We start from the raw sequence: 12,519 nt of genomic DNA, 5'->3' as shown, positions 1-12,519 counted from the left end.
TGTTTGTTCCTGTCTGTTGTAAGCGTGTGACGCCGCGACGCGTGTCTCCAACAGCCAGTCAGGCACGCTTGGCTGACTAAGACCAACAATAAGTTATATAAAAATGCACTGGTATAATGTATATGTGGATGGTATTGCATATTTACATGAATAATGAATAAGGCCGATAGGTTGTATGAGAATGCAAATTAATTATTTGTGAAATTGTGTACAGTGTACACCTTGGTAAGTTGAGCAATATCTGATCTTGGGATGATGCTATTTGCTACTTATGCTATACTGTACAGTACTATAGTTTTTGGATTCGTTTAATACTTTGTCTTTTCGTACAGTAAATATAGATTATAAAGTATATGTTCAAATTTGAATGTAAAGTAATGTTTAATTTCATTTGTTCATTTAATTATTTGTATACACCTTGATCATCATCTGGTCTTGGCATGCTATACCTTTTTGGAAAGCTCTATGTCTAAGCTCGTGAGGGCAAACTTTTTCGAGTGAGGGTTATAAATCTTGGAACAATCTACCAGTGTGTGTTGTGACGGCACCGAGTGTGAGCTCTTTCAAGAGAAGACTTGACCAACACTGGAGCGGGTTCAGGTACATTCAGGAGCCGGTGCATGCCCAGTATTTGCCAACAGTGCGTGACAGAGACGATGGATGGCTAGCGGAGCCGAATCTTTGGTGAATATAATGGAAAAGAGACGTGACTGATCGCCCAAGCGCCAACAAGCGATCAGTGGCGAAGAGGATAAAAGTAAAAGTAAGACAACATATGAAAATTTCAGCTCTAGGTCTGTTTTAAGGGTTTTAGAGCCTTCAGCTAAATCCATATAATAAAAGTTTGCGGTTAGCATTAGCTTCCGCTAATTTTTTTTAGTGAAGTTAACGTTTTAGTTAGCAGGTTAGCGAAGCTAACTTTTCGTTTAGCCGTGCCCACCACTGGGTGATTGTAATGTGGTGGTGGTGGGGGGGTGGGGTTGGGGGGGGTCAGTGTATAACCAAATAAGCTTATTGGCGTGACAATAAATGGGAGATTGTTTATGTAATGACATTCGTGTGTGCGTGTGGTTCGTTCGTGCCGCTCTCGTCCCATAGCTTCCTGTCTATGTATATCCTAATTATAACATGAATTTGTATGTACTACAAATCTCACCTGTAAGTAATCTCCCTCGAGTACTTCATACATGGCTTGACAAGTTGCAGGTATTATGCGAGACAAACTTTGTTTCAATATCCTCTTGACGTGTAGGTGCACCCAGTTGAAAGATATACGAGCGTTGCCTCTACAGATATACTCTCCCTCATATTGGTATCCTGGATTTGTTTTTTATATGGTTCTACTTTCGCTAAGAGTTTGTAAAGGGTGTTGGAGTCGATTCTCATATAATTGGTGATCTCCCGCTCATGTCCATCTTGCAGTTCACGTAAAATCGTGGGATGACTTGCCAATACCTTTTTTCGACCTAACCTTTTCTGCATTTGGTTCTTTTTGCACATAGCAGCAATTATTATAGTACACAATATGATGTTCGCTTTTAACTGTCCAGCGATTGTACCGGGTGCACTCTAAGATGGAAAGAAAACGGAGGACTCAGACGTCCTGAAAAATGGGACGCCCGACTCGTTAAGAAGGCATAGCTACACGTTAACCCACAAACCAGACTCCGCTTTTATGCTCCTTCTGTACTTCCCACTTAACTATTCCTTGCCCCAAGTATCCTCGTTCACGGCTCTTATCGCTGTGTTCTGAGCGTAACTAACATGCACGACCGTGGTCATTACCCAATTTGGTTTTTTTTAATGCAATTTTTCCTTAATTTCAAAGCCTTTCCCATGTTAAACAAGTAAAATGCAGTTTTTAGATTAAAATATTCTTATAATATACTTTGTGGCGGAAATGCAATAGAAGAAAAACGTTTTGGAATTGGCCAAACTCCCAAATCTTAAATTCACGACATGACCAGACCTCTAATTTGGGCTGGACATTGAAAAACTTCGGGTCAATATTTAGTATTGCAGTGGTCTATTATGTCAAAGATGGAAGTTCTTATATTTATAAGTTAGATTTTCAAATGTCTTATTTGGAATTGAGTATTTTACCAAGATCAGTTTAAACCAGTGAAAATCGAACTACAGTACAGGGTATGCGTTTTTTTGCCCATTCTGGATATGAGAATGGGCATTTTAAACTAATGGAAACTATAAACCAGCACATGAATTTCATCATTGGTCCATTGGGTTATGTTGCGAAAATGTAAACATATTTAAAGATGAATAGAGCGGTATTTGCCAAGATGTGAAAGCTTTTAATATCATAAAATACAGTGCGTATTTCAGGACAAACAGCAGACGTACTTCAGATTTTAGTATACTCAAGATTTTGATTCAGTAAAATCAAGGAATTAGATTATTCCATAACATAAATGGAGTAATTTTATTGGTTACTACATACATTGTATATTCAATATGTACTCAACCCGTACACATTTGAGTTTAGTTGCACAGAATATAATATAACATCACTTTACGAGGATTACACCTGGACACAAATTACGATCCACAAATGGAGTCCAGGGGGAGGGTATGAATGGTTGAAGAAATAACGAAGATGCTGGAAACCAGCTTTTTGAAGACACAAATTGCTTGTAGTTTAACACTTACTAGGGAGCAAGAATCTCCTTACTCAAGTTGTGGAAAGAATCCACCTCCCACTAACCCGGTAGAGCTCGAATAGGCAAGTAATTCTTCCGATGGCGTTCTCCAGCAACATTTAAAACCCCCACGAAAACTTTTGTAGAATCTCCCAATCGTTCTGATGGGGTACACAGGTCACACTGCAGCTTCCTCGGTCAACTCGTATAGGTCTTACGTTCGTCTAACGAGCGTGTTCTAGAGATCAACTAAAAAGCAAGAAAATTAATGTAGTTTCATCCTGGTGGAATGGTCTAACCTAAAACTTAATTAAAAGATTTGTTTTGTTAATAGCCAAAGATTAATAAAATTTACCCTCTTTATCAAGCGAAAGTTCAAACTAAGGCTGCATATTCACAAACCAATAATTTAAAAGCCAAGATTTAAAAATACACTTACAATATTGAGCAGAATTTAACACTACAGCAGATGTCATATCGTCGTCGGGCACCAGTGTTGTGAGTTGTTGGCCGTCTACCGGGCTTTATATACAGGCGGCCCACATTCCGTGACCAATCACAAGCTGTTTATTATACGCAAGGCTAAGTTTTAGCCAATGGGAACATTACTTTGTTATGACGTCAAGGTTTCACCATGCCGGAGCGAATCATTTTAACGCCTGCAGGTTTGAGACAAATGGCTGTTTGATGACGACTGAGTGATTTAAAGTTTATTGTAAGCTAAAAGAAGTGTATAACGTGAAGAACAATATATATTAGGAAAGCGTATTTACAGGAGGTGTGAAAATGTATTCAGTGTGTTACTTATCTTGGTAGAAATTGTGAATGTATTGAATGTTTTAGAAGAAGAATATTGGCCTCACGTGAAGTGTCAGACCATTGTTAAGAGGCATATAGTACATGAAATTAGTATTATTGTAATATAAAAAATTGCTAAAATTAAACACAATAGTTAATATGACGACTAAAATAAGATTAGAAAGTACATTGATAAAGAGAGAAAAACAATGAACTATTGAGTTGTTATTAAGATTGACTTGAAATGAATCACACAGCAGAAACGGTAAAAGTAACAAAAGCTTTGAAGTCCTACAGGTGAGTTTACAAAGATACACATATGTTACAAGAAGAAAAGATACACATTAAAAGTAAGTAGAATAATGAAGTAGAGTGCTGCTTGTACTCGGGGGAGGAATATAATCTACTTCCCCGAGGAGAGTCAATTACATCGGGTATAGTCATACTGCTTAGAGAGATATTTACTGATAAAGGTGAAACACGTACAATTTGAGTATGATTTATTTGGTGAGGCCTGACCCAATACCTGACACGTACAGGACAGTAAGTACCTTGGAGAGAAAATGTGGTACCTGATAATATACATATGAGAATGTTACCACGATTTGAAGTGGTTTTGCATTTTTATAATTAAGTTATAAATATATAGCTTTTAGGGTAATGTGTAAAGATTACTCGGGTCGTGATTTTATTAAATTTACCGTTCGTAGTTGTCACCAAGGAATGGAGATAGGAGTGAGTGTAGGGAACATGTTGTTATTTGTGAAGGAAACTTTATTGACTACGATACTATGAGTTGCTATCCTAATTTTTTGGTTCGTTTGGTTATCACAAATTGTCTGGTGTTTGTTGTTCGGTGTAAATACCCAAGAGCAGTTCATCTGGGATAATGCCCTCGTTTGGTTGTGACGGTGTTTACTGGAGAAGTTCGGGGTCCCGGAAAGCACGACTCTGGCGGTTTTGAGCTCGAGAAATTTGGACTATATTTCATGAAATGGACTTTGTTGGATTTTGTTTTAATAACGTTGAAGATTACATCAGAGTTTTTAATGTATCCTCGTACTTTGACGCCAAGGTGAAAAATGAAATGGTGAAAATTTGAAGTTATTCGAATGAGCGGATTCAGTGAGCAGTGAGCGAATAATTTGACGGTTGAGCAGCGAGTTGGCGGCAACTTCGGGTATTTAAAGGGTGGACCGGCAAGGATGGATCAGTTACACTCGGACTATTGTGTCTGGTGGTAGAACTCGTGTATAACTACAATAGAAAGTGTAGTTTGTGAAACAGAAAAGTATATATAATGTTGTGTTAAGACATATATTCGTTGGACAGTTAGTTTCCTGCATTGGAAGTGTTTCCTTAAACGTTTTTCTGTGGTGTTTAACACAAGTCATAAGTTTCATAGGTGTATTTGACTTGAAACATGGTTTAAGAATTTTGTGGTTAACTAGCGAGCTTTTGAAGGTGTTCTTAAATGAAGTATATAGAGTAGAGAATATTTTTGTGATTACGCTAGTTTAATTAAAATAAAAGTTTATATCGTGTTTTAGAAATTTGAAGTGTTAATATTGTTTGTTTGGATGCGAAGTTGAAAGCAGTTTTTAGTGATGGAACTGGACTTGTGAAAATCGGTGAGAAGAAAAACGATGCAGCATTTGTGTACCTTGAGCTTGGATAGTTCATAGTGTTAATTGATGGTGTTGGAATCTTGAAAATTGTTGAGAAGACAAAAAGATGTAGCGTTTATGTGTACCGTGAGCTTGGACAGTTCATAGTGATAAATGATCGAGGTGGAATCTTGAAAATCAGTGAGAAGAAGAAAGATGAAGCGTTTGTGTACCGTGAGCTTGGACAGTTCATAGTGATAGATAATCGAGGTGGAATCTTGAAAATCAGTGAGAAGAAGAAATATGCAGCGTATGTGTACCGTGAGCTTGGACAGTTCATAGTGTTAATTGATGGTGGTGGAATCTTGATAAATCGGTGAGGAAAAAGAAAGATGCAGTATTTATGTGTGTAAAGTAGTAAACGATACTGGTGTCCGTTTTGATGCGTGTATTTTAAGATTGGAGATGTTGTGTATATAGTGACTCCATGAAGTGGAGAAGTGGGAAAGAAAATAATTCTCTCGACAGCAACCGGAGGTAAAGGAGGGGTGACGGCAGGTAAGTGACTATGGATATTGAGTTTACTTAGCGAGGTAAAGATGGGGATTTGACATGAATAACCATATTGAGAGGCTGGTACATGATGTAGTGTACCGTTTTGAAGAGGAATTAATTTATAACATTGTGGGACTGTGATTGGTGGACCTGTTATTAAAGAAAGGAAAGGTAGAATTTTTGTAATAAATAATGTTTAAGTGGTGGGAAGTTAAAGAAAGATGTTGGTATATTTGGTTAAATAATGAAGAAAATTGTATTAATGAGTATTTTATTTATTTAAGAATTTGTAGTAGTTTATTTAAAGATAATAGGAACCGCAAGGAAGCCGCAGTGGGCTGCCGCATGAGCGGAGCCAACTAGCGTGGGAAAGGTTGATTTTTGCTGAGACGTGACCTATAGATGGGCTGACCGGCACAGAGGTAGACCCCGAATTATGAGTTTAGTTAGAGGTAAGGCGAATGAAATTTGTGAATGGGTGTTGTTTGTGCTGTTATATACTGGAGGCTATATAATGGTACTACACGCTCGGTTGTGTGTGGTCGTATGAAGTTGTCGTAGATAGAGGCGAAGTAAGGTGGCAGTGTGCCGTGGGTAAGTTAGTGTTGGCGTTTTATACGCAGATTAGTGTTATTAATTTGTATTGGTTTTGTTTGGGTAGTTGCCTGTTGTAAATTTTGAGGTTGAGCGGTAAGTACTGTTGTGAGAAATTATTTATTATGGTATATGTGAATTGATTGTAATTTGGTTACTCTCAAATGGGTTTTGAGACAGTGCTTGAACCTCGAGTTTTTTTGCAGGTGTATGGAAGGCTAATACTGTGGAATAGAGAAGAGAACGTGGCATAAGTTTTGAGGTGGAGCCTATCGCGTGTGTAGACTTGCGGTGAGGACTGGGTGAATACGGTATTTAAAGTGGAAGTTGTTGGTGATACTGTAGTCGTAGGTGTAATAGGAAAATTGATAAGTGGTTCATGACTAATATATTTGTAATGACAATTTGTGTAAGCTTTATATGTTGGGTAATAAATAATTTTTTTCAGGTTGTTGGTGGAAGGAGCTGGTGTTTTTTGAGGAACAGAGCTGGGTAAGTGATCTTGAAGTTTGTAAAATATTTATGAAATTTTAAATTGATTTTTGGTCTTGTGTCGTAGAGTAATAGACAGGTTAAAAGTTGAAAATAAAATAAATTGTGGCTTGAGTTTGGTAATGTTAAGTTGAAAATGTTGTTAATGTATACTTGATGTTGAATTTTGTTCCTCGGCTGTAGGTTAAAGAAAATGTAAATGAGTTTTGATAAATTGAGTTTATTATATACTGTAGCAGAGGTAGTGAGAAAGTTTTGATAAATGGGTAACGAGTGATCTTTTTTCAGGTTGGTGTCTGGTGGTGGAGGAATGTGGTCGTCGGTTCCCTAGTGCACCCAAGTGTCTCTAGTTTATAGTAGAGACGGGCAAGGGGAGACTTGAGTGAGGTGTATAAACCTGTGAAAGGGCACTACTCTGTCGAGGAACCATACCCGTAGCTGACCGACGCCCGCCTCACAAGGGGCCACAGCTGAAAGGGGGGTGCCGGCGGTAGAGCGGTACCGCTCTCGCCTCGCAAGCGAGACGTCGCGGGTTCGATTCCCGGGCCGGCGGAAAGTGGTTTGGACACACTTCCTAGACCCCCTCGGTCCCTGTCGACCTAGCAGTGAAGTAGGTACCTGTCGTAAATCGAAAGTTGCGAATTCGTATTCGGGGACAAGTTGTTGGAGCTAGCCGACAAAATGTTAAAGACGGTCAAGGGTTGTATGCCATTGACCAAAAATGCTATGACCCTTTAGGCTCGTGCTCACGAGACAGAAAGGCAAGCACGAACTTGGCATGCTGCCTAGTTGGGTGGTGTAGGCGCTTCTGCCCTTCACCTTGCATGGGAATAAAGGGGGGGAGGGGGGATGCCCCTCCCCCCCCCCAAAAAAGTGGTAATAAGAAATCTAAAAATGGTGGAGTAGAATATAGACTTGTGTTGACGGTATCGACTAACCAAGAAGAAGTATGGTAACCATCCAGAGGTGGGGGAAGCTGATGTTTGAAACGAGCCGAGTGTTGTAACCAGTCGGCCTGTGCACCATGTATTTAAAGGTAATGTACACTGTTAACTGGTTGAAGATGGGGTCTGTTTTATATGAAAATGGTTGAAGGTGGGGTGTGTTTGATATGAAAATGAAGAGCGACTCTGGTTGTCGTTATTGATGTTGTATTATGTAAGTTTTGTACGTTATTTGTTTTCTACAGGAGTTGTTGCAGTCCATAAGACGTGATAATCCAGAGGGACATTAACGCTGGACTGAATGTTGGAAATGAGAGGCACTGAAGGTGTAAGTATTGTTTATTGAAGTTGCACCTATACTTTGTGTTAATTTGAAGAGTAAAGTAATTGTAACATTGACGTATTGTTATTTTTTTTCCATGCCGGTGGTGGATGAATATGGGCGAATTGTCGAGAGGAGCGCGTGGACACCGGATACCGTGACGTAAAATTTTGCAGTGTATTATTTGAAGGTGAGTTTTGGTTGTATTTGAAAGTTATAGGTAAAGTTTGTTGTTGGTGAAAAGTCTTGTTAGGAGTGTGGTAAGAATGTTATCGATGTGGGTTTTGCCAGGAGTGTGGGAGTATTTTGAGGTTACTATTTGGAGAGGTGTTATGACTGGAGTTGTAGGAGAACATGCAGGTGTAATGTAATTGTGGTTTGATGGATAAGAGTAATTTTGTATTGAGATTTTAGTCGTTAAAAGCGTTTGTTTTTTGCAGTTTGTTGAGGAAAAAGGATGGGGTAATTGTAGGGGGGGGGCATTAGTGAGTTTGTATTTGTTTTAAAGTTAAGGTGGGCAATGTGAGGAAAGTTGTATGTATTTTTGTAGGCTGTAGGGGAGGAATTGTGCGCCTCGTAAATGTAAGCAGGTGTGGCTGTTTAAAATTGGGAGAAATAAACATGGTGCATTATTTTGGTTGTGAAATGTTTGTTGTTGTTTTTCAGGTTTTCGGATGGGGTGGTGTTGGCAAGTGCCGTAAGGAGGTTTTTGACAGGGTGGACTACTACATGCATGGGGCTGTGCATTAGACTGTGTTGAGGAGAAGGAGCAGCAGAAGCAGTAGTAGCAGCATTTTAAGATAAGTGTTGTGGTGTGTTGCATGATGAATGGTTTGGAATAGTTTAGGGAATTGAGTGTATTGTAGTTGAATTGTTGTCAGATGTGTAGTGATGTGAAATGAATGTAAGTTGTTGAGCAGGAATTCTAGGTTAGTTTTAGATTAGTATATGTGGAGAATGGATGTAGCAGGTAATAGAAATGTTAAGAATAGTGTAGAGGCATATATATTTTTGATTTCATATAATGTTTGTTTTTTCTTTGTAGGTTAAATGGGTGTACTTATTGGGGAGTGTGGCGTTGGAGCTGTTTTGTGAAAGGACGACGGCGACCTGTATGGAGGTAGAGTAATGAAGTGTGGCAGGGTATTTTTATGGAGATTATAAGGAGGGCGATTGGAGATGTTGCAATAGGAAGGTGATGTGGCAGGTAAAAATGAATGGAGATTTAGGTTGTGGAGGAAATAATGTGTTTTTGTGTTTCAGGCCGGATTGGAGTAGGAGAATTTTTTAGTGGGAATGGTGGGCGGCAGCTGTGACGTGAGCGAAAGGGTAAGAAGTGAGGAGGCGATTGTTTGTGTTAAAGAGTTTGTGTTTGAATTTAGGTAAGATTTTAGGTTTGGAAGTGTAGGGATGAGTTTAGTGAAGGGGTTCCGACTTGAGTGGGAGTAATAAATTAGAGTAGGACGTGGGCCGGCGTTTTGTAGTAGAATGGGCGGGAAGGTGAATTTGTTGTGGGGAGAAGGTATTGGGTGGGGTAGAATGTTTTTTTTTTTTGTAGGAAGATGTGGTGGGTATGTATTGTAATTGTATAGTAGTGTTTGTAGAATTGAGTTGTAATAGTTTGTTTGTAGCAGGCTAGTATTGTTGTTACACACTGGAGGCTGTGTAATGATTGGTACTAGCCTGGGTGAATGGTTTGTAGTAGAGTATGTAGTTTGAGTTGTGTATATTGTTTTTAAGTTGGCATTTGTAGTGTAGGGTGTGGTTTAAAAGGAAGAAGTTGGGTTTTGGCAGTTGCGGGCTCGGCCGAGTTCGAGTTTTTGTCGTAGGCAAGCGACTAGGAAGGAGAGGGAAGTGCGAATGCACGAACATCGTCGGAATGGCGTTTAATATGGAATTGTTAATGTTTTCAGAGGAGCACCCGTCCAGTGGGAATCCCCAAAGGGGGCCGAGGGGAACGGAATCCCGCCGACGAGTCTCGTGGGCGACAGAGCCGAGAGCGTGCAGTTACCGGCCAGGGAAGGAGGAGCGCCATCGATTCGCAGCGGAACGTCGTGGAGTTTTGCCGCGAAGACGACGGCTGCAGTGCCCTGTACGTGTAACGCATCGGATAGAAGAGGCCATTACGAGCGGACCTCTACAGTTGGCGGCAGTCGTCATGTAAGAGTGTAATTTGCTAAATGTTTTCTCCGTTTCAGATGGAACTGATGGGGCGAAGTCGCCGTCGAGGATTACGTGTCTCTGCGACTGGGGCGTACGGAGCCGAGAAGACGACGTCCCTCGAACGCGTAGGGTGCGACCGTTGTGTGTGGAGCCGATGAGAAGACGTCGTTTGAAGGTATAGCTGTCATCTCTGTGAAGCCGAGGAGAAGTCCCGTGAAAGTCTAGCCGTGGTCCCAGTGACTGGGGTGTATGGAGCCGAGAAGACGTCCTTTGAATGTATAGCCGTCGTCTCAGTGACTGGGGGTGTATGGAGCCGAGAAGACGTCCTTTGAATGTATAGCCGTCATCTCTGTGAATCCGAGGAGAAGATGTCCTTTGAGGGTATAGCCGTCGTCTGTTACTGGGGTGAAGACGTCCCGTGAAAGTCTAGCCGTGGTCCCAGTGACTGGGGTGTATGGAGCCGAGAAGACGTCCTTTGAAGGTATAGCTGTCATTTCTGAAGCTGAGGAGAAGACGTCCCGTGAACGTATAGCCGTGGTCCCAGTGATTGGGGTGTATGGAGCCGAGAAGACGTCTTTTGAACGTATAGCCGTCATCTCCGTGAAGATGACGTCCTTTGAACGTATAGCTGTCGTCCCCGTGGCTGGAGCCGAGAGGATGATGTTTGAAGCAGAAATTGATGTACTGTACTGTTATATTGCTAAGTGTATAGAATATATGTATTTGAGTTGAATTTTGTGTTTTCTTAATGGCCTGATGTGCATTTTGAGTGGGAGATGTGTGAAGTAGAAACACATAAGGTGGAGGACGACGACAAGTGATTGAGGCACCAGAAAACGTCGAGATGAAGGTAATGTGTGAAAAGTTGAGATTGGTTAATGTAATATGATTGTTGGTAAAGTAAAGGTGTTGAAATATAATTGATATAGAGATTAGTTAAATTAAAGTAAAGGTGTTGAAATATAATTGACATTGAAATTAGTTAATGTAAAGGTGTTGAAATATAGATAACGTGTATTATTGTGAATTTTAATGCTTGTTTTTGTTTCTCCCTTTACTTGCAGGTACACGGGAACACATGTGGTGTTGTTTTAGAGTGTTTATTGAGCAACAAAGGTGATTTTTCAACTGAAAGAGTAGTTATTCCTCTTTGGTGAGTTGGTGTTTTTGATGTTTGTTTGCAAACGTTAGCTCGGACATTGTCATTCTATCAACGACAATTGTCCAAAGACACGACATCTGTGTCATGAGAGCTATACGACAAGACTAGACCTATTGTTGGTACTGACATTACTGTCAGTATTGACAGTAGGTTAATGTCTGATTGCAAATCAAACACGAAAACACTAACTAAAAAACCAATTTGGAATAACTACTTTCTTTCAGTTGAAAAATCACCTTTGTTGATCAATAAACACTCTAAAAATTAACTTATAATAATATAGAAGGTGGCCAGGGCCTATCTTAAAAAGATAGCGAGTTTGAAAAAAATCCCGTTTTCTGTTCACTTGGAGAAAATGGGAAACTATCAAAGAAAATGGGAAATTTTCCTCTATTTTCTCTGGCTCAAAAAACTCCCGTTTTCTATGATGCCAGCTTCCTATGTGATCCCATTTTCTACAACTTCACCTATTCTAAATATGGCTGTACTTTAACTTGTGAAAAATAAAGACATTGATTATATGCTTTCTTTTATTATACTCAAAATATTTCTGTCCACATACATGAAAAATATAGTCCACAAAGGAAGAAAAATTTTCTAAGTCCACAACACATGGAAAAAAAACTAAGTCCACACACCAAGAACATTTTCTATGTCCACAATGGATGAAAAAAAATAAGTCCACAACACATGACATTTTTCTGTCCACAAAGGATGAAAATTTACTAATTCCACAAAGGATGAAAATACTAAGTCTACACACTGGAAAAAAAAAACTAAGTCCACAGAAGATAAAAAATTTGTGTTGAGGACTGATTTTTTTTAAGTGCACAAAGAATGAAAAATATTCTAAGTCCACAAACATTGAAACAAACAAATTAATCCACAAAGGATAAAAAAAAAATTTTAAGTCCACAAACATAATAAATTTTTCTAAGTAAACAAAGGATAAAAAAATACTAAGTCCACAAATAATGAAAAATATTAAAGTCCACAACACGAAAAATTTTTCTAAGTCCACAAGAGATGAAAATTTTTCTAAGTTCACAAAAGAAAATATTCTTTTAAGTCCATAAAGGATACAAAAATTTTCAAGGTCCACAACACAAAATTTTTTTTTAAGTCCACACAAGATAAGAAATTTTTTTCAAAGTACACAAAATACTAAGTCCACAAAGGATGAGAAATCTTTATAAGTCCACACACATGGAAACAAAAACTAAGTCCA

General features: G+C 39.3%; 1 long non-coding RNA gene across 3 annotated transcripts; it reads left to right on the top strand.

Annotated features, from left to right (window-relative positions):
- The first annotated feature begins 5,927 nt into the window (after positions 1-5,927).
- LOC121876275 lies at positions 5,928-10,862 on the top strand. Of its 3 annotated transcripts, XR_006090744.1 has the most exons (6): positions 5,928-6,519; positions 6,657-6,700; positions 6,989-7,736; positions 7,890-8,156; positions 8,633-10,058; positions 10,165-10,862. It is a non-coding gene; the product is annotated as an uncharacterized LOC121876275 (long non-coding RNA). The 3 variants fall into 3 exon arrangements; XR_006090745.1 differs by having other exon boundaries at positions 5,928-6,499; positions 8,633-10,862; XR_006090743.1 differs by having other exon boundaries at positions 8,633-10,862.
- Positions 10,863-12,519: the final 1,657 nt, after the last annotated feature.

The sequence above is a fragment of the Homarus americanus genome, unplaced genomic scaffold (genome assembly GCF_018991925.1).
Source record: "Homarus americanus isolate GMGI-L3 unplaced genomic scaffold, GMGI_Hamer_2.0 scaffold34921, whole genome shotgun sequence".
NCBI lineage: Eukaryota > Metazoa > Arthropoda > Malacostraca > Decapoda > Nephropidae > Homarus > Homarus americanus.
This window is presented reverse-complemented; position numbering and strand designations above follow the sequence as displayed.